The sequence below is a fragment of the Anomaloglossus baeobatrachus genome, unplaced genomic scaffold, assembly GCF_048569485.1.
Source record: "Anomaloglossus baeobatrachus isolate aAnoBae1 unplaced genomic scaffold, aAnoBae1.hap1 Scaffold_764, whole genome shotgun sequence".
Lineage (NCBI taxonomy): Eukaryota > Metazoa > Chordata > Amphibia > Anura > Aromobatidae > Anomaloglossus > Anomaloglossus baeobatrachus.
In genome coordinates, this window is record NW_027445145.1 from 78789 (window position 1) to 101269 (window position 22481).

Genomic DNA, 22481 nt, shown 5'->3' on the forward strand with positions numbered 1-22481 from the left:
CTTGCGCCCTAAAGGAGGAGTTATTCAGATTCATTGCAGTGGGCGGCGGCTGCAAAACGCACCATTCTTCTTGTTTTGGCTCTGCAAAGCAGCCTTTTCAAGGGTTGGCTTGGGTGACAAAATGTCTTGTGTAGGCGTGGGTTTGTCTCCCTCTCGCTCTCTCTCCCTAAGATGTGTCCGGCATAGGCCAGGGTGCCACTCGAGGCCCAAACCAATTCTGGTTATCGCTTCTCGGCCTTTTGGCTAAGATCAAGTGTAGTATCTGTTCTTATCAGTATCGCTTCTCGGCCTTTTGGCTAAGATCAAGTGTAGTATCTTTCGAAAAGGTGGTTTAAGGCTCCGGCCACCTTAGTACAATGATGCAATGCACACTGGACGGTTGCGCTTGTTAGTACTTTGGGAGGATAGTATATCCATCTAGAGGAAACCATGGCCCTACCAGGATCGAGGCTATTAGACTGAGTAAGTGTGGGGGTTATGGTGCAATGTGCCCCAGGAATGGACACCCTGGAGGGAGTCTGAACTTGCTAGGTTGGGACCCTGGTAAGCCTCAGACTCTGTCGCACGCCGTGCCTTGCCTATTCATACTTTCCAAGCATATTGCCCTATCCCGGCCTTCTGGCTAAGAAGGGAAATTTTTATAATCCCGGTCGGAGGTCCGGTCAGCTTTGGGCTGAGAAACCAACACCCGGTTGGAGGTCCGGGTCAGCTTTGGCTGAGAAACCAACACCCGGTTGGAGGTCCGGTTAGCCTTGGGCTGAGAAACCAACACCCGGTTGGAGGTCCGGTCAGCCTTGGGCTGAGAAACCAACACCCGGTTGGAGGTCCGGTCAGCCTTGGGCTGAGAAACCAACACCGGTTGACGGTCCGGGCAGTCTCGACTGCGAAACCAACGACTAGTAGCTCCCTACTCCACTTGGGTAAGATGCCTCGGTGGACGCTGGGAGCAACAACAAGGCTCAACCAGGCTTCGGCTTGGGGGAGCACCGAAGATCCCTGACCCTCGCTGTGGCCTTCTGGCTCGGAGGGACGGGGTTGATTTTTGGGGATCCTCTTCTCACGGAGGGGTCCACACGAATCCTAGCCTTTGCACTGTTTTTGGTGTGACTTCGGTCATGCATTTTTGCGGTGCTTTGGAAAGCTTCATTAAATCAAAAATCTGTTCTTATCAGTTTAATATCTGATACGTCCCCTATCTGGGGACCATATATTAAATGGATTTTTAGAACAGGGAGATGGAAAAAGAGCTTGCTCTGTCCACTCCACGCATTGACCTGGTATTGCAGTACCTCCAGGAACGGTGCACCCCTTCTTAACCCAGTTTCCAAAAGCAGAACTCAATTCACCTGATTCATATTAGCCCGATTTAATGAATTGGAAGAAAGCATACGTCTTCATATGCACCTCAATTTGGCCCATTCACTTTTCACACTTCCTCCTTTTGTTTTTTATCTTTCACACTTTTGACTTTCTTTATTCATCCAAATAGCAAACTCATCACCACTCAACCTGACCAACTCGGCTATGTCCCCGTGCTGCAGTTCTCTGTCTTATCTAGATCATTTGCAATTGAATGGAATAGATCCCTTTTGGACAAAGTGGATTCACCTGCTGCTGCAGTGACCACAGGTGTGATAACATCTAGAATTGGCATCTGGTGCGATCTCTCCGCTTCCACTCCAAAGAAAGTTACCTGTTTATTCCTATCATGCATTGGTTTTTGGGGTTTTCTTTGAGTAATGATGATCTCTTTAGTAGTCTGTTGGCGCCCTCTCCTGGAGGAATAGTTTGCTTGCTCTTGGACATTCTAAAAGAGAGGTCATGATAGACATTGAGCTTCTGAGCTCAATTGGGGACAGTCATGGGTGATGAATGTTTGCAACCTACTGCGAAGCCTCATACCGCAATATAAGGAACGTCAAATACTAAGAAAGGGCGGCCCATGAAAGAATTACTACTTTCAATAAGTACACTTAAACGGCTAATTGGGAATAGAAAAACTGTAAAAAGCCCTCTGAGAAAGCCCCCCTCTAACCTTTGATAGTAAGCTTTTCTGTAGTCTGCCTGTTGATGTATTTTCCGTTTGAACTGTGCACAACATGAAGAGACGGAACACTGGCGGCTTGTCACAATGCCCCCCGATGACATCACAATAGCGCTGCTGCCTAGAAAACAAGCTGCGCAGAAGAAGTTGTTCTTTGGGTGGGAGGGTGGGCTAGTGGAAGGAGGGGGCAATCTCTTTTTTTCCCGGGTGGTAGGGGGATGACAGGAGAAGGGAAGCGGGTGGTGAGAAAGGTACAGAGGGCAGGGTTTGGGGGCTGGGAAGGAAAGGGAAAAGATTAGGGTTTGGGGATGATGAAAGGGCTTTCTACGGGTAAGGATGGCAAAGGGTAGCAGTGACGGAAAGTCAGGCAACCTGTCCTGTCCGTCTTTTTGTATCGTGAATTGGAAAGACTGCAAGGGGGAGGGGAGTTGCTTGCGCCCTAAAGGAGGAGTTATTCAGATTCATTGCAGTGGGCGGCGGCTGCAAAACGCACCATTCTTCTTGTTTTGGCTCTGCAAAGCAGCCTTTTCAAGGGTTGGCTTGGGTGACAAAATGTCTTGTGTAGGCGTGGGTTTGTCTCCCTCTCGCTCTCTCTCCCTAAGATGTGTCCGGCATAGGCCAGGGTGCCACTCGAGGCCCAAACCAATTCTGGTTATCGCTTCTCGGCCTTTTGGCTAAGATCAAGTGTAGTATCTGTTCTTATCAGAACAAACTGAGCTAGCTACACTTGACGAGATACGATCAGGGAGACAAGCTCCGAAGCCCAGCCGAGACCGAAAGAGGGAGATTGGACGGAAGAAGAGCTTGGCAGAAAGAAGCAAGAAGACGAAGGCTCGGAGAAGACTTGGGGAGACCAGAGGAACTTCGAGGAGGAACACAGCGGGAGAAGACACCCGGAGAAGAATCCAAGATCCAGCTCCGGGAACTCAAGCAGGAACCAGCCATGGCAAGCAAGCCAGAGAAGGCAGCCAGGAAGGCTCAGGACCCAGGGACCTCCAGGAAGGCTCATCCAGAGGCTTCTTCGGCCCAAGAGGCCCCTACCTCCGACGCCGGCCAGCCGGAGGGAGCCCGGACGCCGCCTGAAAAGGCTCCAACCCTGGAGCCTTGGATGCGGCAGACGGTCGCCCTGAAGCTAAAGGCGGTGGATGGTAGGTTGCCGGACATGTCCAGCGACGTGTTCTGCAAGAAGATGATTCTGGATCAGGGCTTCTCCAGGGCGGAAACCCTGAGTGTCCAGACCTTCATGACTGGCATTTTTCTGGTAACCTTTGCCACGGTGAATGCCTGCAGGAGATACTGGGAGGCGATGAACGCAGCGATGCCGGACTCCCCTTTTCATTCTTTTTTAGGATCCTGTCCTATACAGAGGGATGAGAAGAGGATCACGGTCTCCATGCGGAACCCGCACACCCCAGGAAGAGACATCTCCACGTTCCTGGGACGTCTCTGCACAGTGGTGAGGGAGCCATCCCACATCCTTAACGGCAACGGATTCTGGACGGGTAAGTGGTCAGTAACCGTTCGACTCTACAGGGAACCAGCATCCGAGGATGGTCTCCAGCACCTGCCCCCGACATTCTCTCTGGGAAACTCCTTTGGTCTCATCTACTACCCGGACATGCCACACAACTGCAGGAAATGTGGCGGGAAAGGGCATTCGATGAAGACCTGCAAGGAGGACGCCTGCAGGGTTTGCCGGGTGACGGGACACAGCTCCAAGGACTGCCCAAAGAAGAAGACTTGCAACCTATGTGGACAGGCGGACCACCTTTACAAGGACTGCCCACAGCGGGAGAAATCCTGGGCAAGGGTTGCCGCGGCGACCCAGTATCGGGTAGTCACAGCTTCGTCGACCAAGGCAGCTACGACCAAGGCCACAGAGGCCAAGGACAAGGCGGCCAAGAACCCGGCGACCGTGGCTCCAGCCGATGCCCCAGCAGCCACGGAGTCCAGGAAAAAGAAGGGTAAGAAAAATGTTGCCCCCTCCCTGGTCCCCCCCCCTGTCACCCCTGTCCAAACCCCTCCCCCCCCGGCCAACCCTACTGAGGATTCCACTACCTCCACCTCATTTCCCTACTCCTCAGTTGGTCCCCTCACCCCCCCCCCAAAGCCCACTCTCCCTCCCCAGACCATGAGAGCAGAGGGCCTCAGCACTCTTGCACTTTTCACCGAGGAGGATTTTCCAGCTCTTGTCTCCTCAGGTACAGGCCAAAGGAAAAGGAAGGTGGAAGATAGTCCTGTCGCAGAACCTTCCAAGCTGTTCATTGTGGACCTTAACCCACCCCAGGAAGAGGAGGATGGCCTCCTCCCAGAACCGGACGTGTTGGAGCAGATGGTGGAGTCCCTTGTGGCCGAAGAAGAAATGGAGGAGTCGGAAGCCACTGAGGCACCATCCCTGCTTGATCAGCTAGCAGAAGAGGGTCTGCTGGAGATACCCTTACCAGCAGGTGCCAAAGAGGAAGAACCGCCCGACCGGAGTGGTAACTAAGGCACACCGCCTGCTCTAACTTTCTCTTTCCTCCAATGACTGCTAACATTAACATCTTTTCCATTAATGTTAGGAGCATCAGAGACAAGTTCCGACGTCAGACAATTTTTGCGTTCCTTAACACTCAGTCTAGTGATGTATTTTTCCTGCAGGAATGCTCCCTTCCCTCCTCTAGGTCCTTCAACCATCTGGCCAGGGAGTGGACCCATGGCCCATCCTACTGGTCTGGCGGGGGCGACTGTAGGTCCGCGGGGGTCGCCGTGCTGATCAGGGGAAGCGCCTTCACATTGGACTCTGTTCAGGAAATCGTCTGCGGCAGGTTACTGCTCGTGGATGGCACCTGGGCGGGAGAACCTGTCAGGTTCATCAATGTGTATGCTTCTCCTGTGAAGAGCGATCGACTGGAGCTCCTCCAAGCCCTGCGCCCTCAGCTCGCTACCGCCAGGACGGTAGTGATGGCCGGGGATTTCAACTGCCCGATTGAGGAGGATGGACGCAGTTCTGGAACGGCTGCCAAGTTGGACGTCACATCCAAACTGCTCATTGAGATGGTGACCGAAGCCTCTCTTGTGGACGTTGTTGGCTCCATCGGACACGGATCCGTGAACTATTCATGGTGCCGATCCGATGGCTCGCTGCGTTCCAGGATTGACTTTGTGTTTACCTCTCGGGCGGTTGGGCGGAGTGGGCACTCGATGGTCCCCTGCTTCTTCTCTGACCACAGAGCCATTCACTTTCAAGGTGTGCTGGGCCATGGCTTCCCCATTGGCCCGGGCTCCTGGAAGCTGAACTGCTCTCTGCTGGAAAAGGGTGAGATTCTGGAGGAGCTTAGAGCTGCCTACTCCACGTGGCGGGCCTACAAGGCGGGCTTCCAGTCTGTTTCTGACTGGTGGGAATACGTTAAACTCGAGTTCCGTTTCTTCTTTCAGGCAAAGAGTCAACAACAGGCGTGTCTGAAGAGGAGGGACTTCAGGAGACTCCAGCGTGAGCTGCGTTCCCTGCAGGACCTTCTTCGATGCGGCTGGGACGTGAGAGAGGAGCTGGAGGAGACTAAGAGGAGCCTGAAAAGGCACTTCGAGGAGGAGTCCGAGCGAATTGTCTTCCGTTCCAAAGTGGAGAACCTGGAGAAGGGTGAGAAATGTAACTCGTTCTTTTTCAGGAAACTCCACGCCGGTCACACGCCCATGAATGAACTACGAGACGAGAGTGGAAACATGCGACGCGGGAAAGAGAACGTGATGAAGGTCGTCAGCGACTTCTACAGCGAACTCTACGCCCGCAAGACTACTGACCCCGAGGCCGCCGATAAGTTCCTGTCAGGTATCACTAACCATCTTGACCCTGCAGACGCGGCGGCCATGGATGTTCCTCTGACGGTGGACGAGCTGCTCTCGGCCGCCAAATCCTTTAGTTCTGGCAGGACACCGGGCAGTGACGGCCTCCCAGCAGAGCTCTATGTAGCGCTGGGAGACCTAATCTGTCCGGACCTGTTAGGGCTGTATGAGGAGATGGTGGTGGAGGGCAGAATGCCTCCATCTCTGAGGGAAGGAATGGTCACGATCCTGTACAAGCGTAAAGGAGAGAGGTGCGACCTGAAGAATTGGCGTCCCATCACCCTTCTGAACGTCGACTACAAGATCCTGGCCAAGACGATGGCAACGAGATTGAAGACTGTTATCGGACGGATCATCCACCCGGATCAGACCTGCGGCATCCCCGGACGTCGCATCGCAGACAGCCTGGCTCTCATGCGGGACACGGTCGAGTACATCAAAGCCCGCCAGGTGCACGCAGCCCTGATCTCGTTGGATCAGGAAAAGGCCTTCGACCGTGTTTCCCATGAGTTCCTGGGCAAAGCTCTGCACAGGTTAGGTTTGGGTAACATGTTTTGCTTGTATGTCCAACTAATGTATTTTGATATTCACAGCTCGGTGTTGGTGAACGGCTGGAAGACTGACCCCTTCCCGGTCCTCTCAGGGGTCAGACAAGGCTGTCCTCTGTCACCTCTTCTTTTTGTTTGTGTTATAGAACTCTTTGCAGAGGCTATCCGGCGGAATGGAGAGATCAGAGGGATCACCGCACCAGGACCAGAACGCTTCGAGGTCAAGTGCTCGCTCTACATGGACGACGTGACCGTCTTCTGCGCGGACCGGCGCTCAGTCGACACCCTCGTCCAGACCTGTGAGACCTTCGGACGGGCTTCGGGAGCCAAAGTCAACTGCGGGAAGTCGGAAGCCATGCTCTTCGGGGACTGGCAGCCGGCCTCTTCCGCCCCCTTCCCTTTCAGCATCCAGCCGGATTTCATCAAGGTTCTTGGAGTCTGGTTCGGGAAGGAAGGAGCAGCCCTCAAGTCCTGGGAGGAACGCTTGACCAAGATCACCCAACGGATCGGTCTGTGGAGCCTCAGACGCCTCACCTGTGAGGGCAAAGCACTGGTCCTGCGTAACGAGGTACTGCCCGTGCTGCAGTACACGGCCCAGGCCTGGCCCCCCCTTGCCACCGTGTGCAGGGCCATTACCAGGACGGTGTTTCGTTTTGTCTGGGGATCCAAGATGGACAGAGTAAAGCGGAGCATCATGTACAAGGATCCTCGCAAGGGTGGGAAGGGCGTACCCGATATCCCCACCCTCCTGCGATCCTCCTTCGTATGTGACTGCGTTCGCCGAACTCTGCGAGTCAAGAGAGGTTCCGCGGGTGGGTCCATGTCTCGCTTCTTCCTGCTCCCCCTTTGGAGACGGTTAGGCTGGGACAAGTGGGACAGCTCCTTCCCCTACAACTGGACGGCGCCATGGTTCTACGGAGACGTGGTTCGGTTTGTGAGGGAACACCAACTGGAGGGACTCAAGCCTGATTTGTGGAAGCCAAAGACTATCCACAAACTCATCAGAGCCAAGGACGAAATGGAGAACATTCCAGGACTTCATCACGACACACTGGAGACTGTTTGGACAAACGTGTCATCGGCTGGATTGACCAACGGGCACAAGGACTTGTCATGGATGGCGATACAGGGCGGACTGCCCGTCCGGTCATTCATGCACGCCCGGAACCTGTGCAAAACCCGGTACTGCCCAAGGTGCCCCTTCGTGGAGGAAACATCGCTGCACGCCTTTTGGGACTGCCGTTTCGCACAGCGCCTGTTGGTTGCCCTGGAGGATGACCTGAGGAACTCCGTCCCCAGAGGGAGCCTATCGTACCATTCCGTACTTTATGGACTCTTCCCTGGGACTCACACCGTTGGAGCCATCCAGGAGGCTTGGCGCCTTATGAACTGCTTTAAGGACGCTATTTGGGTCGCCAGGAACCGGCTCATCTTGAAGAGGGAGAGGATGTCTATCCAGGATTGCCGCAGGCTGATCCACAGCCTGCTCAGAGACTATTCCATCATGGACAGTCCGGACGACAGCGCCGAGGAGGAGGTTTAGACCTCTTCCATGCCCCCTCCCTCCTTTTCCCGTTATGTGCGTCTTTCAATAAAGCTTCGGGCCTGTGATTTCCCCACCCTATCCCCCTTTTCCCCTACCCCCATCCCCCAATCGCCGGTTCGTCGTTATTTATTGTCTAACTTTTTCTTTCAGCTTGAGTGTTATGGATAAGCATAGGAGTGTGATGTATAGTTTAGTGCGTCGTACTCTATGGCTATGTAAGAAGGATTGTATAGTTCTGTGTGTACGGGGCTGCGGCACTGTACACGGTTTGTTACCTTTTTGTGAGTAGTGCATGATAATAAAGATGCTGTTAAATCAAAAATCTGTTCTTATCAGAACAAACTGAGCTAGCTACACTTGACGAGATACGATCAGGGAGACGAGCTCCAAAGCCCAGCCGAGACCGGAAGAGGGAGATCGGACGGAAGAAGAGCTTGGCAGAAAGAAGCAAGAAGACGAAGGCTCGGAGAAGACTTGGGGAGACCAGAGGAACTTCGAGGAGGAACACAGCGGGAGAAGACACCCGGAGAAGAATCCAAGATCCAGCTCCGGGAACTCAAGCAGGAACCAGCCATGGCAAGCAAGCCAGAGAAGGCAGCCAAGAAGGCTCAGGACCCAGGGACCTCCAGGAAGGCTCATCCAGAGGCTTCTTCGGCCCAAGAGGCCCCTACCTCCGACGCCAGCCAGCCGGAGGGAGCCCGGACGCCGCCTGAAAAGGCTCCAACCCTGGAGCCTTGGATGCGGCAGACGGTCGCCCTGAAGCTAAAGGCGGTGGATGGTAGGTTGCCGGACATGTCCAGCGACGTGTTCTGCAAGAAGATGATTCTGGATCAGGGCTTCTCCAGGGCGGAAACCCTGAGTGTCCAGACCTTCATGACTGGCATTTTTCTGGTAACCTTTGCCACGGTGAATGCCTGCAGGAGATACTGGGAGGCGATGAACGCAGCGATGCCGGACTCCCCTTTTCATTCTTTTTTAGGATCCTGTCCTATACAGAGGGATGAGAAGAGGATCACGGTCTCCATGCGGAACCCGCACACCCCAGGAAGAGACATCTCCACGTTCCTGGGACGTCTCTGCACAGTGGTGAGGGAGCCATCCCACATCCTTAACGGCAACGGATTCTGGACGGGTAAGTGGTCAGTAACCGTTCGACTCTACAGGGAACCAGCATCCGAGGATGGTCTCCAGCACCTGCCCCCGACATTCTCTCTGGGAAACTCCTTTGGTCTCATCTACTACCCGGACATGCCACACAACTGCAGGAAATGTGGCGGGAAAGGGCATTCGATGAAGACCTGCAAGGAGGACGCCTGCAGGGTTTGCCGGGTGACAGGACACAGCTCCAAGGACTGCCCAAAGAAGAAGACTTGCAACCTATGTGGACAGGCGGACCACCTTTACAAGGACTGCCCGCAGCGGGAGAAATCCTGGGCAAGGGTTGCCGCGGCGACCCAGTATCGGGTAGTCACAGCTTCGTCGACCAAGGCAGCTACGACCAAGGCCACAGAGGCCAAGGACAAGGCGGCCAAGAACCCGGCGACCGTGGCTCCAGCCGATGCCCCAGCAGCCACGGAGTCCAGGGAAAAGAAGGGTAAGAAAACTGTTGCCCCCTCCCTGGTCCCCCCCCCTGTCACCCCTGTCCAAACCCCTCCCCCCCCGGCCAACCCTACTGAGGATTCCACTACCTCCACCTCATTTCCCTACTCCTCAGTTGGCCTCCTCACCCCCCCCCCAAAGCCCACTCTCCCTCCCCAGACCATGAGAGCAGAGGGCCTCAGCACTCTTGCACTTTTCACCGAGGAGGATTTTCCAGCTCTTGTCTCCTCAGGTACAGGCCAAAGGAAAAGGAAGGTGGAAGATAGTCCTGTCGCAGAACCTTCCAAGCTGTTCATTGTGGACCTTAACCCACCCCAGGAAGAGGAGGATGGCCTCCTCCCAGAACCGGACGTGTTGGAGCAGATGGTGGAGTCCCTTGTGGCCGAAGAAGAAATGGAGGAGTCGGAAGCCACTGAGGCACCATCCCTGCTTGATCAGCTAGCAGAAGAGGGTCTGCTGGAGATACCCTTACCAGCAGGTGCCAAAGAGGAAGAACCGCCCGACCGGAGTGGTAACTAAGGCACACCGCCTGCTCTAACTTTCTCTTTCCTCCAATGACTGCTAACATTAACATCTTTTCCATTAATGTTAGGAGCATCAGAGACAAGTTCCGACGTCAGACAATTTTTGCGTTCCTTAACACTCAGTCTAGTGATGTATTTTTCCTGCAGGAATGCTCCCTTCCCTCCTCTAGGTCCTTCAACCATCTGGCCAGGGAGTGGACCCATGGCCCATCCTACTGGTCTGGCGGGGGCGACTGTAGGTCCGCGGGGGTCGCCGTGCTGATCAGGGGAAGCGCCTTCACATTGGACTCTGTTCAGGAAATCGTCTGCGGCAGGTTACTGCTCGTGGATGGCACCTGGGCGGGAGAACCTGTCAGGTTCATCAATGTGTATGCTTCTCCTGTGAAGAGCGATCGACTGGAGCTCCTCCAAGCCCTGCGCCCTCAGCTCGCTACCGCTAGGACGGTAGTGATGGCCGGGGATTTCAACTGCCCGATTGAGGAGGATGGACGCAGTTCTGGAACGGCTGCCAAGTTGGACGTCACATCCAAACTGCTCATTGAGATGGTGACCGAAGCCTCTCTTGTGGACGTTGTTGGCTCCATCGGACACGGATCCGTGAACTATTCATGGTGCCGATCCGATGGCTCGCTGCGTTCCAGGATTGACTTTGTGTTTACCTCTCGGGCGGTTGGGCGGAGTGGGCACTCGATGGTCCCCTGCTTCTTCTCTGACCACAGAGCCATTCACTTTCAAGGTGTGCTGGGCCATGGCTTCCCCATTGGCCCGGGCTCCTGGAAGCTGAACTGCTCTCTGCTGGAAAAGGGTGAGATTCTGGAGGAGCTTAGAGCTGCCTACTCCACGTGGCGGGCCTACAAGGCGGGCTTCCAGTCTGTTTCTGACTGGTGGGAATACGTTAAACTCGAGTTCCGTTTCTTCTTTCAGGCAAAGAGTCAACAACAGGCGTGTCTGAAGAGGAGGGACTTCAGGAGACTCCAGCGTGAGCTGCGTTCCCTGCAGGACCTTCTTCGATGCGGCTGGGACGTGAGAGAGGAGCTGGAGGAGACTAAGAGGAGCCTGAAAAGGCACTTCGAGGAGGAGTCCGAGCGAATTGTCTTCCGTTCCAAAGTGGAGAACCTGGAGAAGGGTGAGAAATGTAACTCGTTCTTTTTCAGGAAACTCCACGCCGGTCACACGCCCATGAATGAACTACGAGACGAGAGTGGAAACATGCGACGCGGGAAAGAGAACGTGATGAAGGTCGTCAGCGACTTCTACAGCGAACTCTACGCCCGCAAGACTACTGACCCCGAGGCCGCCGATAAGTTCCTGTCAGGTATCACTAACCATCTTGACCCTGCAGACGCGGCGGCCATGGATGTTCCTCTGACGGTGGACGAGCTGCTCTCGGCCGCCAAATCCTTTAGTTCTGGCAGGACACCGGGCAGTGACGGCCTCCCAGCAGAGCTCTATGTAGCGCTGGGAGACCTAATCTGTCCGGACCTGTTAGGGCTGTATGAGGAGATGGTGGTGGAGGGCAGAATGCCTCCATCTCTGAGGGAAGGAATGGTCACGATCCTGTACAAGCGTAAAGGAGAGAGGTGCGACCTGAAGAATTGGCGTCCCATCACCCTTCTGAACGTCGACTACAAGATCCTGGCCAAGACGATGGCAACGAGATTGAAGACTGTTATCGGACGGATCATCCACCCGGATCAGACCTGCGGCATCCCCGGACGTCGCATCGCAGACAGCCTGGCTCTCATGCGGGACACGGTCGAGTACATCAAAGCCCGCCGGGTGCACGCAGCCCTGATCTCGTTGGATCAGGAAAAGGCCTTCGACCGTGTTTCCCATGAGTTCCTGGGCAAAGCTCTGCACAGGTTAGGTTTGGGTAACATGTTTTGCTTGTATGTCCAACTAATGTATTTTGATATTCACAGCTCGGTGTTGGTGAACGGCTGGAAGACTGACCCCTTCCCGGTCCTCTCAGGGGTCAGACAAGGCTGTCCTCTGTCACCTCTTCTTTTTGTTTGTGTTATAGAACTCTTTGCAGAGGCTATCCGGCGGAATGGAGAGATCAGAGGGATCACCGCACCAGGACCAGAACGCTACGAGGTCAAGTGCTCGCTCTACATGGACGACGTGACCGTCTTCTGCGCGGACCGGCGCTCAGTCGACACCCTCGTCCAGACCTGTGAGACCTTCGGACGGGCTTCGGGAGCCAAAGTCAACTGCGGGAAGTCGGAAGCCATGCTCTTCGGGGACTGGCAGCCGGCCTCTTCCGCCCCCTTCCCTTTCAGCATCCAGCCGGATTTCATCAAGGTTCTTGGAGTCTGGTTCGGGAAGGAAGGAGCAGCCCTCAAGTCCTGGGAGGAACGCTTGACCAAGATCACCCAACGGATCGGTCTGTGGAGCCTCAGACGCCTCACCTGTGAGGGCAAAGCACTGGTCCTGCGTAACGAGGTACTGCCCGTGCTGCAGTACACGGCCCAGGCCTGGCCCCCCCTTGCCACCGTGTGCAGGGCCATTACCAGGACGGTGTTTCGTTTTGTCTGGGGATCCAAGATGGACAGAGTAAAGCGGAGCATCATGTACAAGGATCCTCGCAAGGGTGGGAAGGGCGTACCCGATATCCCCACCCTCCTGCGATCCTCCTTCGTATGTGACTGCGTTCGCCGAACTCTGCGAGTCAAGAGAGGTTCCGCGGGTGGGTCCATGTCTCGCTTCTTCCTGCTCCCCCTTTGGAGACGGTTAGGCTGGGACAAGTGGGACAGCTCCTTCCCCTACAACTGGACGGCGCCATGGTTCTACGGAGACGTGGTTCGGTTTGTGAGGGAACACCAACTGGAGGGACTCAAGCCTGATTTGTGGAAGCCAAAGACTATCCACAAACTCATCAGAGCCAAGGACGAAATGGAGAACATTCCAGGACTTCATCACGACACACTGGAGACTGTTTGGACAAACGTGTCATCGGCTGGATTGACCAACGGGCACAAGGACTTGTCATGGATGGCGATACAGGGCGGACTGCCCGTCCGGTCATTCATGCACGCCCGGAACCTGTGCAAAACCCGGTACTGCCCAAGGTGCCCCTTCGTGGAGGAAACATCGCTGCACGCCTTTTGGGACTGCCGTTTCGCACAGCGCCTGTTGGTTGCCCTGGAGGATGACCTGAGGAACTCCGTCCCCAGAGGGAGCCTATCGTACCATTCCGTACTTTATGGACTCTTCCCTGGGACTCACACCGTTGGAGCCATCCAGGAGGCTTGGCGCCTTATGAACTGCTTTAAGGACGCTATTTGGGTCGCCAGGAACCGGCTCATCTTGAAGAGGGAGAGGATGTCTATCCAGGATTGCCGCAGGCTGATCCACAGCCTGCTCAGAGACTATTCCATCATGGACAGTCCGGACGACAGCGCCGAGGAGGAGGTTTAGACCTCTTCCATGCCCCCTCCCTCCTTTTCCCGTTATGTGCGTCTTTCAATAAAGCTTCGGGCCTGTGATTTCCCCACCCTATCCCCCTTTTCCCCTACCCCCATCCCCCAATCGCCGGTTCGTCGTTATTTATTGTCTAACTTTTTCTTTCAGCTTGAGTGTTATGGATAAGCATAGGAGCGTGATGTATAGTTTAGTGCGTCGTACTCTATGGCTATGTAAGAAGGATTGTATATTTCTGTGTGTACGGGGCTGCGGCACTGTACACGGTTTGTTACCTTTTTGTGAGTAGTGCATGATAATAAAGATGCTGTTAAATCAAAAAATCTGTTCTTATCAGTTTAATATCTGATACGTCCCCTATCTGGGGACCATATATTAAATGGATTTTTAGAACAGGGAGATGGAAAAAGAGCTTGCTCTGTCCACTCCACGCATTGACCTGGTATTGCAGTACCTCCAGGAACGGTGCACCCCTTCTTAACCCAGTTTCCAAAAGCAGAACTCAATTCACCTGATTCATATTAGCCCGATTTAATGAATTGGAAGAAAGCATACGTCTTCATATGCACCTCAATTTGGCCCATTCACTTTTCACACTTCCTCCTTTTGTTTTTTATCTTTCACACTTTTGACTTTCTTTATTCATCCAAATAGCAAACTCATCACCACTCAACCTGACCAACTCGGCTATGTCCCCGTGCTGCAGTTCTCTGTCTTATCTAGATCATTTGCAATTGAATGGAATAGATCCCTTTTGGACAAAGTGGATTCACCTGCTGCTGCAGTGACCACAGGTGTGATAACATCTAGAATTGGCATCTGGTGCGATCTCTCCGCTTCCACTCCAAAGAAAGTTACCTGTTTATTCCTATCATGCATTGGTTTTTGGGGTTTTCTTTGAGTAATGATGATCTCTTTAGTAGTCTGTTGGCGCCCTCTCCTGGAGGAATAGTTTGCTTGCTCTTGGACATTCTAAAAGAGAGGTCATGATAGACATTGAGCTTCTGAGCTCAATTGGGGACAGTCATGGGTGATGAATGTTTGCAACCTACTGCGAAGCCTCATACCGCAATATAAGGAACGTCAAATACTAAGAAAGGGCGGCCCATGAAAGAATTACTACTTTCAATAAGTACACTTAAACGGCTAATTGGGAATAGAAAAACTGTAAAAAGCCCTCTGAGAAAGCCCCCCTCTAACCTTTGATAGTAAGCTTTTCTGTAGTCTGCCTGTTGATGTATTTTCCGTTTGAACTGTGCACAACATGAAGAGACGGAACACTGGCGGCTTGTCACAATGCCCCCCGATGACATCACAATAGCGCTGCTGCCTAGAAAACAAGCTGCGCAGAAGAAGTTGTTCTTTGGGTGGGAGGGTGGGCTAGTGGAAGGAGGGGGCAATCTCTTTTTTTCCCGGGTGGTAGGGGGATGACAGGAGAAGGGAAGCGGGTGGTGAGAAAGGTACAGAGGGCAGGGTTTGGGGGCTGGGAAGGAAAGGGAAAAGATTAGGGTTTGGGGATGATGAAAGGGCTTTCTACGGGTAAGGATGGCAAAGGGTAGCAGTGACGGAAAGTCAGGCAACCTGTCCTGTCCGTCTTTTTGTATCGTGAATTGGAAAGACTGCAAGGGGGAGGGGAGTTGCTTGCGCCCTAAAGGAGGAGTTATTCAGATTCATTGCAGTGGGCGGCGGCTGCAAAACGCACCATTCTTCTTGTTTTGGCTCTGCAAAGCAGCCTTTTCAAGGGTTGGCTTGGGTGACAAAATGTCTTGTGTAGGCGTGGGTTTGTCTCCCTCTCGCTCTCTCTCCCTAAGATGTGTCCGGCATAGGCCAGGGTGCCACTCGAGGCCCAAACCAATTCTGGTTATCGCTTCTCGGCCTTTTGGCTAAGATCAAGTGTAGTATCTGTTCTTATCAGTTTAATATCTGATACGTCCCCTATCTGGGGACCATATATTAAATGGATTTTTAGAACAGGGAGATGGAAAAAGAGCTTGCTCTGTCCACTCCACGCATTGACCTGGTATTGCAGTACCTCCAGGAACGGTGCACCCCTTCTTAACCCAGTTTCCAAAAGCAGAACTCAATTCACCTGATTCATATTAGCCCGATTTAATGAATTGGAAGAAAGCATACGTCTTCATATGCACCTCAATTTGGCCCATTCACTTTTCACACTTCCTCCTTTTGTTTTTTATCTTTCACACTTTTGACTTTCTTTATTCATCCAAATAGCAAACTCATCACCACTCAACCTGACCAACTCGGCTATGTCCCCGTGCTGCAGTTCTCTGTCTTATCTAGATCATTTGCAATTGAATGGAATAGATCCCTTTTGGACAAAGTGGATTCACCTGCTGCTGCAGTGACCACAGGTGTGATAACATCTAGAATTGGCATCTGGTGCGATCTCTCCGCTTCCACTCCAAAGAAAGTTACCTGTTTATTCCTATCATGCATTGGTTTTTGGGGTTTTCTTTGAGTAATGATGATCTCTTTAGTAGTCTGTTGGCGCCCTCTCCTGGAGGAATAGTTTGCTTGCTCTTGGACATTCTAAAAGAGAGGTCATGATAGACATTGAGCTTCTGAGCTCAATTGGGGACAGTCATGGGTGATGAATGTTTGCAACCTACTGCGAAGCCTCATACCGCAATATAAGGAACGTCAAATACTAAGAAAGGGCGGCCCATGAAAGAATTACTACTTTCAATAAGTACACTTAAACGGCTAATTGGGAATAGAAAAACTGTAAAAAGCCCTCTGAGAAAGCCCCCCTCTAACCTTTGATAGTAAGCTTTTCTGTAGTCTGCCTGTTGATGTATTTTCCGTTTGAACTGTGCACAACATGAAGAGACGGAACACTGGCGGCTTGTCACAATGCCCCCCGATGACATCACAATAGCGCTGCTGCCTAGAAAACAAGCTGCGCAGAAGAAGTTGTTCTTTGGGTGGGAGGGTGGGCTAGTGGAAGGAGGGGGCAATCTCTTTTTTTCCCGGGTGGTAGGGGGATGACAGGAGAAGGGAAGCGGGTGGTGAGAAAGGTACAGAGGGCAGGGTTTGGGGGCTGGGAAGGAAAGGGAAAAGATTAGGGTTTGGGGATGATGAAAGGGCTTTCTACGGGTAAGGATGGCAAAGGGTAGCAGTGACGGAAAGTCAGGCAACCTGTCCTGTCCGTCTTTTTGTATCGTGAATTGGAAAGACTGCAAGGGGGAGGGGAGTTGCTTGCGCCCTAAAGGAGGAGTTATTCAGATTCATTGCAGTGGGCGGCGGCTGCAAAACGCACCATTCTTCTTGTTTTGGCTCTGCAAAGCAGCCTTTTCAAGGGTTGGCTTGGGTGACAAAATGTCTTGTGTAGGCGTGGGTTTGTCTCCCTCTCGCTCTCTCTCCCTAAGATGTGTCCGGCATAGGCCAGGGTGCCACTCGAGGCCCAAACCAATTCTGGTTATCGCTTCTCGGCCTTTTGGCTAAGATCAAGTGTAGTATCGTTCGAAAAGGTGGTTTAAGGCTCCGGCCACCTTAGTACAATGATGCAATGCACACTGGAAGGTTGCGCTTGTTAGTACTTTGGGAGGATAGTATATCCATCTAGAGGAAACCATGGCCCTACCAGGATCGAGGCTATTAGACTGAGTAAGTGTGGGGGTTATGGTGCAATGTGCCCCAGGAATGGACACCCTGGAGGGAGTCTGAACTTGCTAGGTTGGGACCCTGGTAAGCCTCAGACTCTGTCGCACGCCGCGCCTTGCCTATTCATACTTTCCAAGCATATTGCCCTATCCCGGCCTTCTGGCTAAGAAGGGAAATTTTTATAATCCCGGTCGGAGGTCCGGTCAGCTTTGGGCTGAGAAACCAACACCCGGTTGGAGGTCCGGGTCAGCTTTGGCTGAGAAACCAACACCCGGTTGGAGGTCCGGTTAGCCTTGGGCTGAGAAACCAACACCCGGTTGGAGGTCCGGTCAGCCTTGGGCTGAGAAACCAACACCCGGTTGGAGGTCCGGTCAGCCTTGGGCTGAGAAACCAACACCGGTTGACGGTCCGGGCAGTCTCGGCTGCGAAACCAACGACTAGTAGCTCCCTACTCCACTTGGGTAAGATGCCTCGGTGGACGCTGGGAGCAACAACAAGGCTCAACCAGGCTTCGGCTTGGGGGAGCACCGAAGATCCCTGACCCTCGCTGTGGCCTTCTGGCTCGGAGGGACGGGGTTGATTTTTGGGGATCCTCTTCTCACGGAGGGGTCCACACGAATCCTAGCCTTTGCACTGTTTTTGGTGTGACTTCGGTCATGCATTTTTGCGGTGCTTTGGAAAGCTTCATTAAATCAAAAATCTGTTCTTATCAGTTTAATATCTGATACGTCCCCTATCTGGGGACCATATATTAAATGGATTTTTAGAACAGGGAGATGGAAAAAGAGCTTGCTCTGTCCACTCCACGCATTGACCTGGTATTGCAGTACCTCCAGGAACGGTGCACCCCTTCTTAACCCAGTTTCCAAAAGCAGAACTCAATTCACCTGATTCATATTAGCCCGATTTAATGAATTGGAAGAAAGCATACGTCTTCATATGCACCTCAATTTGGCCCATTCACTTTTCACACTTCCTCCTTTTGTTTTTTATCTTTCACACTTTTGACTTTCTTTATTCATCCAAATAGCAAACTCATCACCACTCAACCTGACCAACTCGGCTATGTCCCCGTGCTGCAGTTCTCTGTCTTATCTAGATCATTTGCAATTGAATGGAATAGATCCCTTTTGGACAAAGTGGATTCACCTGCTGCTGCAGTGACCACAGGTGTGATAACATCTAGAATTGGCATCTGGTGCGATCTCTCCGCTTCCACTCCAAAGAAAGTTACCTGTTTATTCCTATCATGCATTGGTTTTTGGGGTTTTCTTTGAGTAATGATGATCTCTTTAGTAGTCTGTTGGCGCCCTCTCCTGGAGGAATAGTTTGCTTGCTCTTGGACATTCTAAAAGAGAGGTCATGATAGACATTGAGCTTCTGAGCTCAATTGGGGACAGTCATGGGTGATGAATGTTTGCAACCTACTGCGAAGCCTCATACCGCAATATAAGGAACGTCAAATACTAAGAAAGGGCGGCCCATGAAAGAATTACTACTTTCAATAAGTACACTTAAACGGCTAATTGGGAATAGAAAAACTGTAAAAAGCCCTCTGAGAAAGCCCCCCTCTAACCTTTGATAGTAAGCTTTTCTGTAGTCTGCCTGTTGATGTATTTTCCGTTTGAACTGTGCACAACATGAAGAGACGGAACACTGGCGGCTTGTCACAATGCCCCCCGATGACATCACAATAGCGCTGCTGCCTAGAAAACAAGCTGCGCAGAAGAAGTTGTTCTTTGGGTGGGAGGGTGGGCTAGTGGAAGGAGGGGGCAATCTCTTTTTTTCCCGGGTGGTAGGGGGATGACAGGAGAAGGGAAGCGGGTGGTGAGAAAGGTACAGAGGGCAGGGTTTGGGGGCTGGGAAGGAAAGGGAAAAGATTAGGGTTTGGGGATGATGAAAGGGCTTTCTACGGGTAAGGATGGCAAAGGGTAGCAGTGACGGAAAGTCAGGCAACCTGTCCTGTCCGTCTTTTTGTATCGTGAATTGGAAAGACTGCAAGGGGGAGGGGAGTTGCTTGCGCCCTAAAGGAGGAGTTATTCAGATTCATTGCAGTGGGCGGCGGCTGCAAAACGCACCATTCTTCTTGTTTTGGCTCTGCAAAGCAGCCTTTTCAAGGGTTGGCTTGGGTGACAAAATGTCTTGTGTAGGCGTGGGTTTGTCTCCCTCTCGCTCTCTCTCCCTAAGATGTGTCCGGCATAGGCCAGGGTGCCACTCGAGGCCCAAACCAATTCTGGTTATCGCTTCTCGGCCTTTTGGCTAAGATCAAGTGTAGTATCTGTTCTTATCAGTTTAATATCTGATACGTCCCCTATCTGGGGACCATATATTAAATGGATTTTTAGAACAGGGAGATGGAAAAAGAGCTTGCTCTGTCCACTCCACGCATTGACCTGGTATTGCAGTACCTCCAGGAACGGTGCACCCCTTCTTAACCCAGTTTCCAAAAGCAGAACTCAATTCACCTGATTCATATTAGCCCGATTTAATGAATTGGAAGAAAGCATACGTCTTCATATGCACCTCAATTTGGCCCATTCACTTTTCACACTTCCTCCTTTTGTTTTTTATCTTTCACACTTTTGACTTTCTTTATTCATCCAAATAGCAAACTCATCACCACTCAACCTGACCAACTCGGCTATGTCCCCGTGCTGCAGTTCTCTGTCTTATCTAGATCATTTGCAATTGAATGGAATAGATCCCTTTTGGACAAAGTGGATTCACCTGCTGCTGCAGTGACCACAGGTGTGATAACATCTAGAATTGGCATCTGGTGCGATCTCTCCGCTTCCACTCCAAAGAAAGTTACCTGTTTATTCCTATCATGCATTGGTTTTTGGGGTTTTCTTTGAGTAATGATGATCTCTTTAGTAGTCTGTTGGCGCCCTCTCCTGGAGGAATAGTTTGCTTGCTCTTGGACATTCTAAAAGAGAGGTCATGATAGACATTGAGCTTCTGAGCTCAATTGGGGACAGTCATGGGTGATGAATGTTTGCAACCTACTGCGAAGCCTCATACCGCAATATAAGGAACGTCAAATACTAAGAAAGGGCGGCCCATGAAAGAATTACTACTTTCAATAAGTACACTTAAACGGCTAATTGGGAATAGAAAAACTGTAAAAAGCCCTCTGAGAAAGCCCCCCTCTAACCTTTGATAGTAAGCTTTTCTGTAGTCTGCCTGTTGATGTATTTTCCGTTTGAACTGTGCACAACATGAAGAGACGGAACACTGGCGGCTTGTCACAATGCCCCCCGATGACATCACAATAGCGCTGCTGCCTAGAAAACAAGCTGCGCAGAAGAAGTTGTTCTTTGGGTGGGAGGGTGGGCTAGTGGAAGGAGGGGGCAATCTCTTTTTTTCCCGGGTGGTAGGGGGATGACAGGAGAAGGGAAGCGGGTGGTGAGAAAGGTACAGAGGGCAGGGTTTGGGGGCTGGGAAGGAAAGGGAAAAGATTAGGGTTTGGGGATGATGAAAGGGCTTTCTACGGGTAAGGATGGCAAAGGGTAGCAGTGACGGAAAGTCAGGCAACCTGTCCTGTCCGTCTTTTTGTATCGTGAATTGGAAAGACTGCAAGGGGGAGGGGAGTTGCTTGCGCCCTAAAGGAGGAGTTATTCAGATTCATTGCAGTGGGCGGCGGCTGCAAAACGCACCATTCTTCTTGTTTTGGCTCTGCAAAGCAGCCTTTTCAAGGGTTGGCTTGGGTGACAAAATGTCTTGTGTAGGCGTGGGTTTGTCTCCCTCTCGCTCTCTCTCCCTAAGATGTGTCCGGCATAGGCCAGGGTGCCACTCGAGGCCCAAACCAATTCTGGTTATCGCTTCTCGGCCTTTTGGCTAAGATCAAGTGTAGTATCTGTTCTTATCAGTTTAATATCTGATACGTCCCCTATCTGGGGACCATATATTAAATGGATTTTTAGAACAGGGAGATGGAAAAAGAGCTTGCTCTGTCCACTCCACGCATTGACCTGGTATTGCAGTACCTCCAGGAACGGTGCACCCCTTCTTAACCCAGTTTCCAAAAGCAGAACTCAATTCACCTGATTCATATTAGCCCGATTTAATGAATTGGAAGAAAGCATACGTCTTCATATGCACCTCAATTTGGCCCATTCACTTTTCACACTTCCTCCTTTTGTTTTTTATCTTTCACACTTTTGACTTTCTTTATTCATCCAAATAGCAAACTCATCACCACTCAACCTGACCAACTCGGCTATGTCCCCGTGCTGCAGTTCTCTGTCTTATCTAGATCATTTGCAATTGAATGGAATAGATCCCTTTTGGACAAAGTGGATTCACCTGCTGCTGCAGTGACCACAGGTGTGATAACATCTAGAATTGGCATCTGGTGCGATCTCTCCGCTTCCACTCCAAAGAAAGTTACCTGTTTATTCCTATCATGCATTGGTTTTTGGGGTTTTCTTTGAGTAATGATGATCTCTTTAGTAGTCTGTTGGCGCCCTCTCCTGGAGGAATAGTTTGCTTGCTCTTGGACATTCTAAAAGAGAGGTCATGATAGACATTGAGCTTCTGAGCTCAATTGGGGACAGTCATGGGTGATGAATGTTTGCAACCTACTGCGAAGCCTCATACCGCAATATAAGGAACGTCAAATACTAAGAAAGGGCGGCCCATGAAAGAATTACTACTTTCAATAAGTACACTTAAACGGCTAATTGGGAATAGAAAAACTGTAAAAAGCCCTCTGAGAAAGCCCCCCTCTAACCTTTGATAGTAAGCTTTTCTGTAGTCTGCCTGTTGATGTATTTTCCGTTTGAACTGTGCACAACATGAAGAGACGGAACACTGGCGGCTTGTCACAATGCCCCCCGATGACATCACAATAGCGCTGCTGCCTAGAAAACAAGCTGCGCAGAAGAAGTTGTTCTTTGGGTGGGAGGGTGGGCTAGTGGAAGGAGGGGGCAATCTCTTTTTTTCCCGGGTGGTAGGGGGATGACAGGAGAAGGGAAGCGGGTGGTGAGAAAGGTACAGAGGGCAGGGTTTGGGGGCTGGGAAGGAAAGGGAAAAGATTAGGGTTTGGGGATGATGAAAGGGCTTTCTACGGGTAAGGATGGCAAAGGGTAGCAGTGACGGAAAGTCAGGCAACCTGTCCTGTCCGTCTTTTTGTATCGTGAATTGGAAAGACTGCAAGGGGGAGGGGAGTTGCTTGCGCCCTAAAGGAGGAGTTATTCAGATTCATTGCAGTGGGCGGCGGCTGCAAAACGCACCATTCTTCTTGTTTTGGCTCTGCAAAGCAGCCTTTTCAAGGGTTGGCTTGGGTGACAAAATGTCTTGTGTAGGCGTGGGTTTGTCTCCCTCTCGCTCTCTCTCCCTAAGATGTGTCC

The 22481-nt window shown here is 51.8% G+C and overlaps 5 non-coding genes and 4 pseudogenes across 5 annotated transcripts; all 9 read left to right on the top strand.

Annotated features, from left to right (window-relative positions):
- Positions 1 to 223: 223 nt before the first annotated feature.
- Positions 224 to 397, top strand: LOC142287960 (U2 spliceosomal RNA; annotated as a pseudogene).
- Positions 398 to 1115: 718 nt separating this feature from the next.
- Positions 1116 to 1311, top strand: LOC142287953 (U2 spliceosomal RNA). Its single transcript, XR_012748837.1, has one exon. It is a non-coding gene; the product is annotated as a U2 spliceosomal RNA (small nuclear RNA).
- A 1387-nt stretch (positions 1312 to 2698) lies between these two features.
- On the top strand, positions 2699 to 2802 carry LOC142287964 (U2 spliceosomal RNA; annotated as a pseudogene).
- A 10975-nt stretch (positions 2803 to 13777) lies between these two features.
- LOC142287942 (U2 spliceosomal RNA) lies at positions 13778 to 13982 on the top strand (annotated as a pseudogene).
- A 1387-nt stretch (positions 13983 to 15369) lies between these two features.
- On the top strand, positions 15370 to 15560 carry LOC142287937 (U2 spliceosomal RNA). Its single transcript, XR_012748828.1, has one exon. It is a non-coding gene; the product is annotated as a U2 spliceosomal RNA (small nuclear RNA).
- A 1387-nt stretch (positions 15561 to 16947) lies between these two features.
- On the top strand, positions 16948 to 17089 carry LOC142287922 (U2 spliceosomal RNA; annotated as a pseudogene).
- Positions 17090 to 17786: 697 nt separating this feature from the next.
- Positions 17787 to 17982, top strand: LOC142287954 (U2 spliceosomal RNA). The gene has a single exon (XR_012748838.1). It is a non-coding gene; the product is annotated as a U2 spliceosomal RNA (small nuclear RNA).
- Positions 17983 to 19369: 1387 nt separating this feature from the next.
- On the top strand, positions 19370 to 19560 carry LOC142287938 (U2 spliceosomal RNA). Its single transcript, XR_012748829.1, has one exon. It is a non-coding gene; the product is annotated as a U2 spliceosomal RNA (small nuclear RNA).
- A 1387-nt stretch (positions 19561 to 20947) lies between these two features.
- On the top strand, positions 20948 to 21138 carry LOC142287939 (U2 spliceosomal RNA). Its single transcript, XR_012748830.1, has one exon. It is a non-coding gene; the product is annotated as a U2 spliceosomal RNA (small nuclear RNA).
- Positions 21139 to 22481: the final 1343 nt, after the last annotated feature.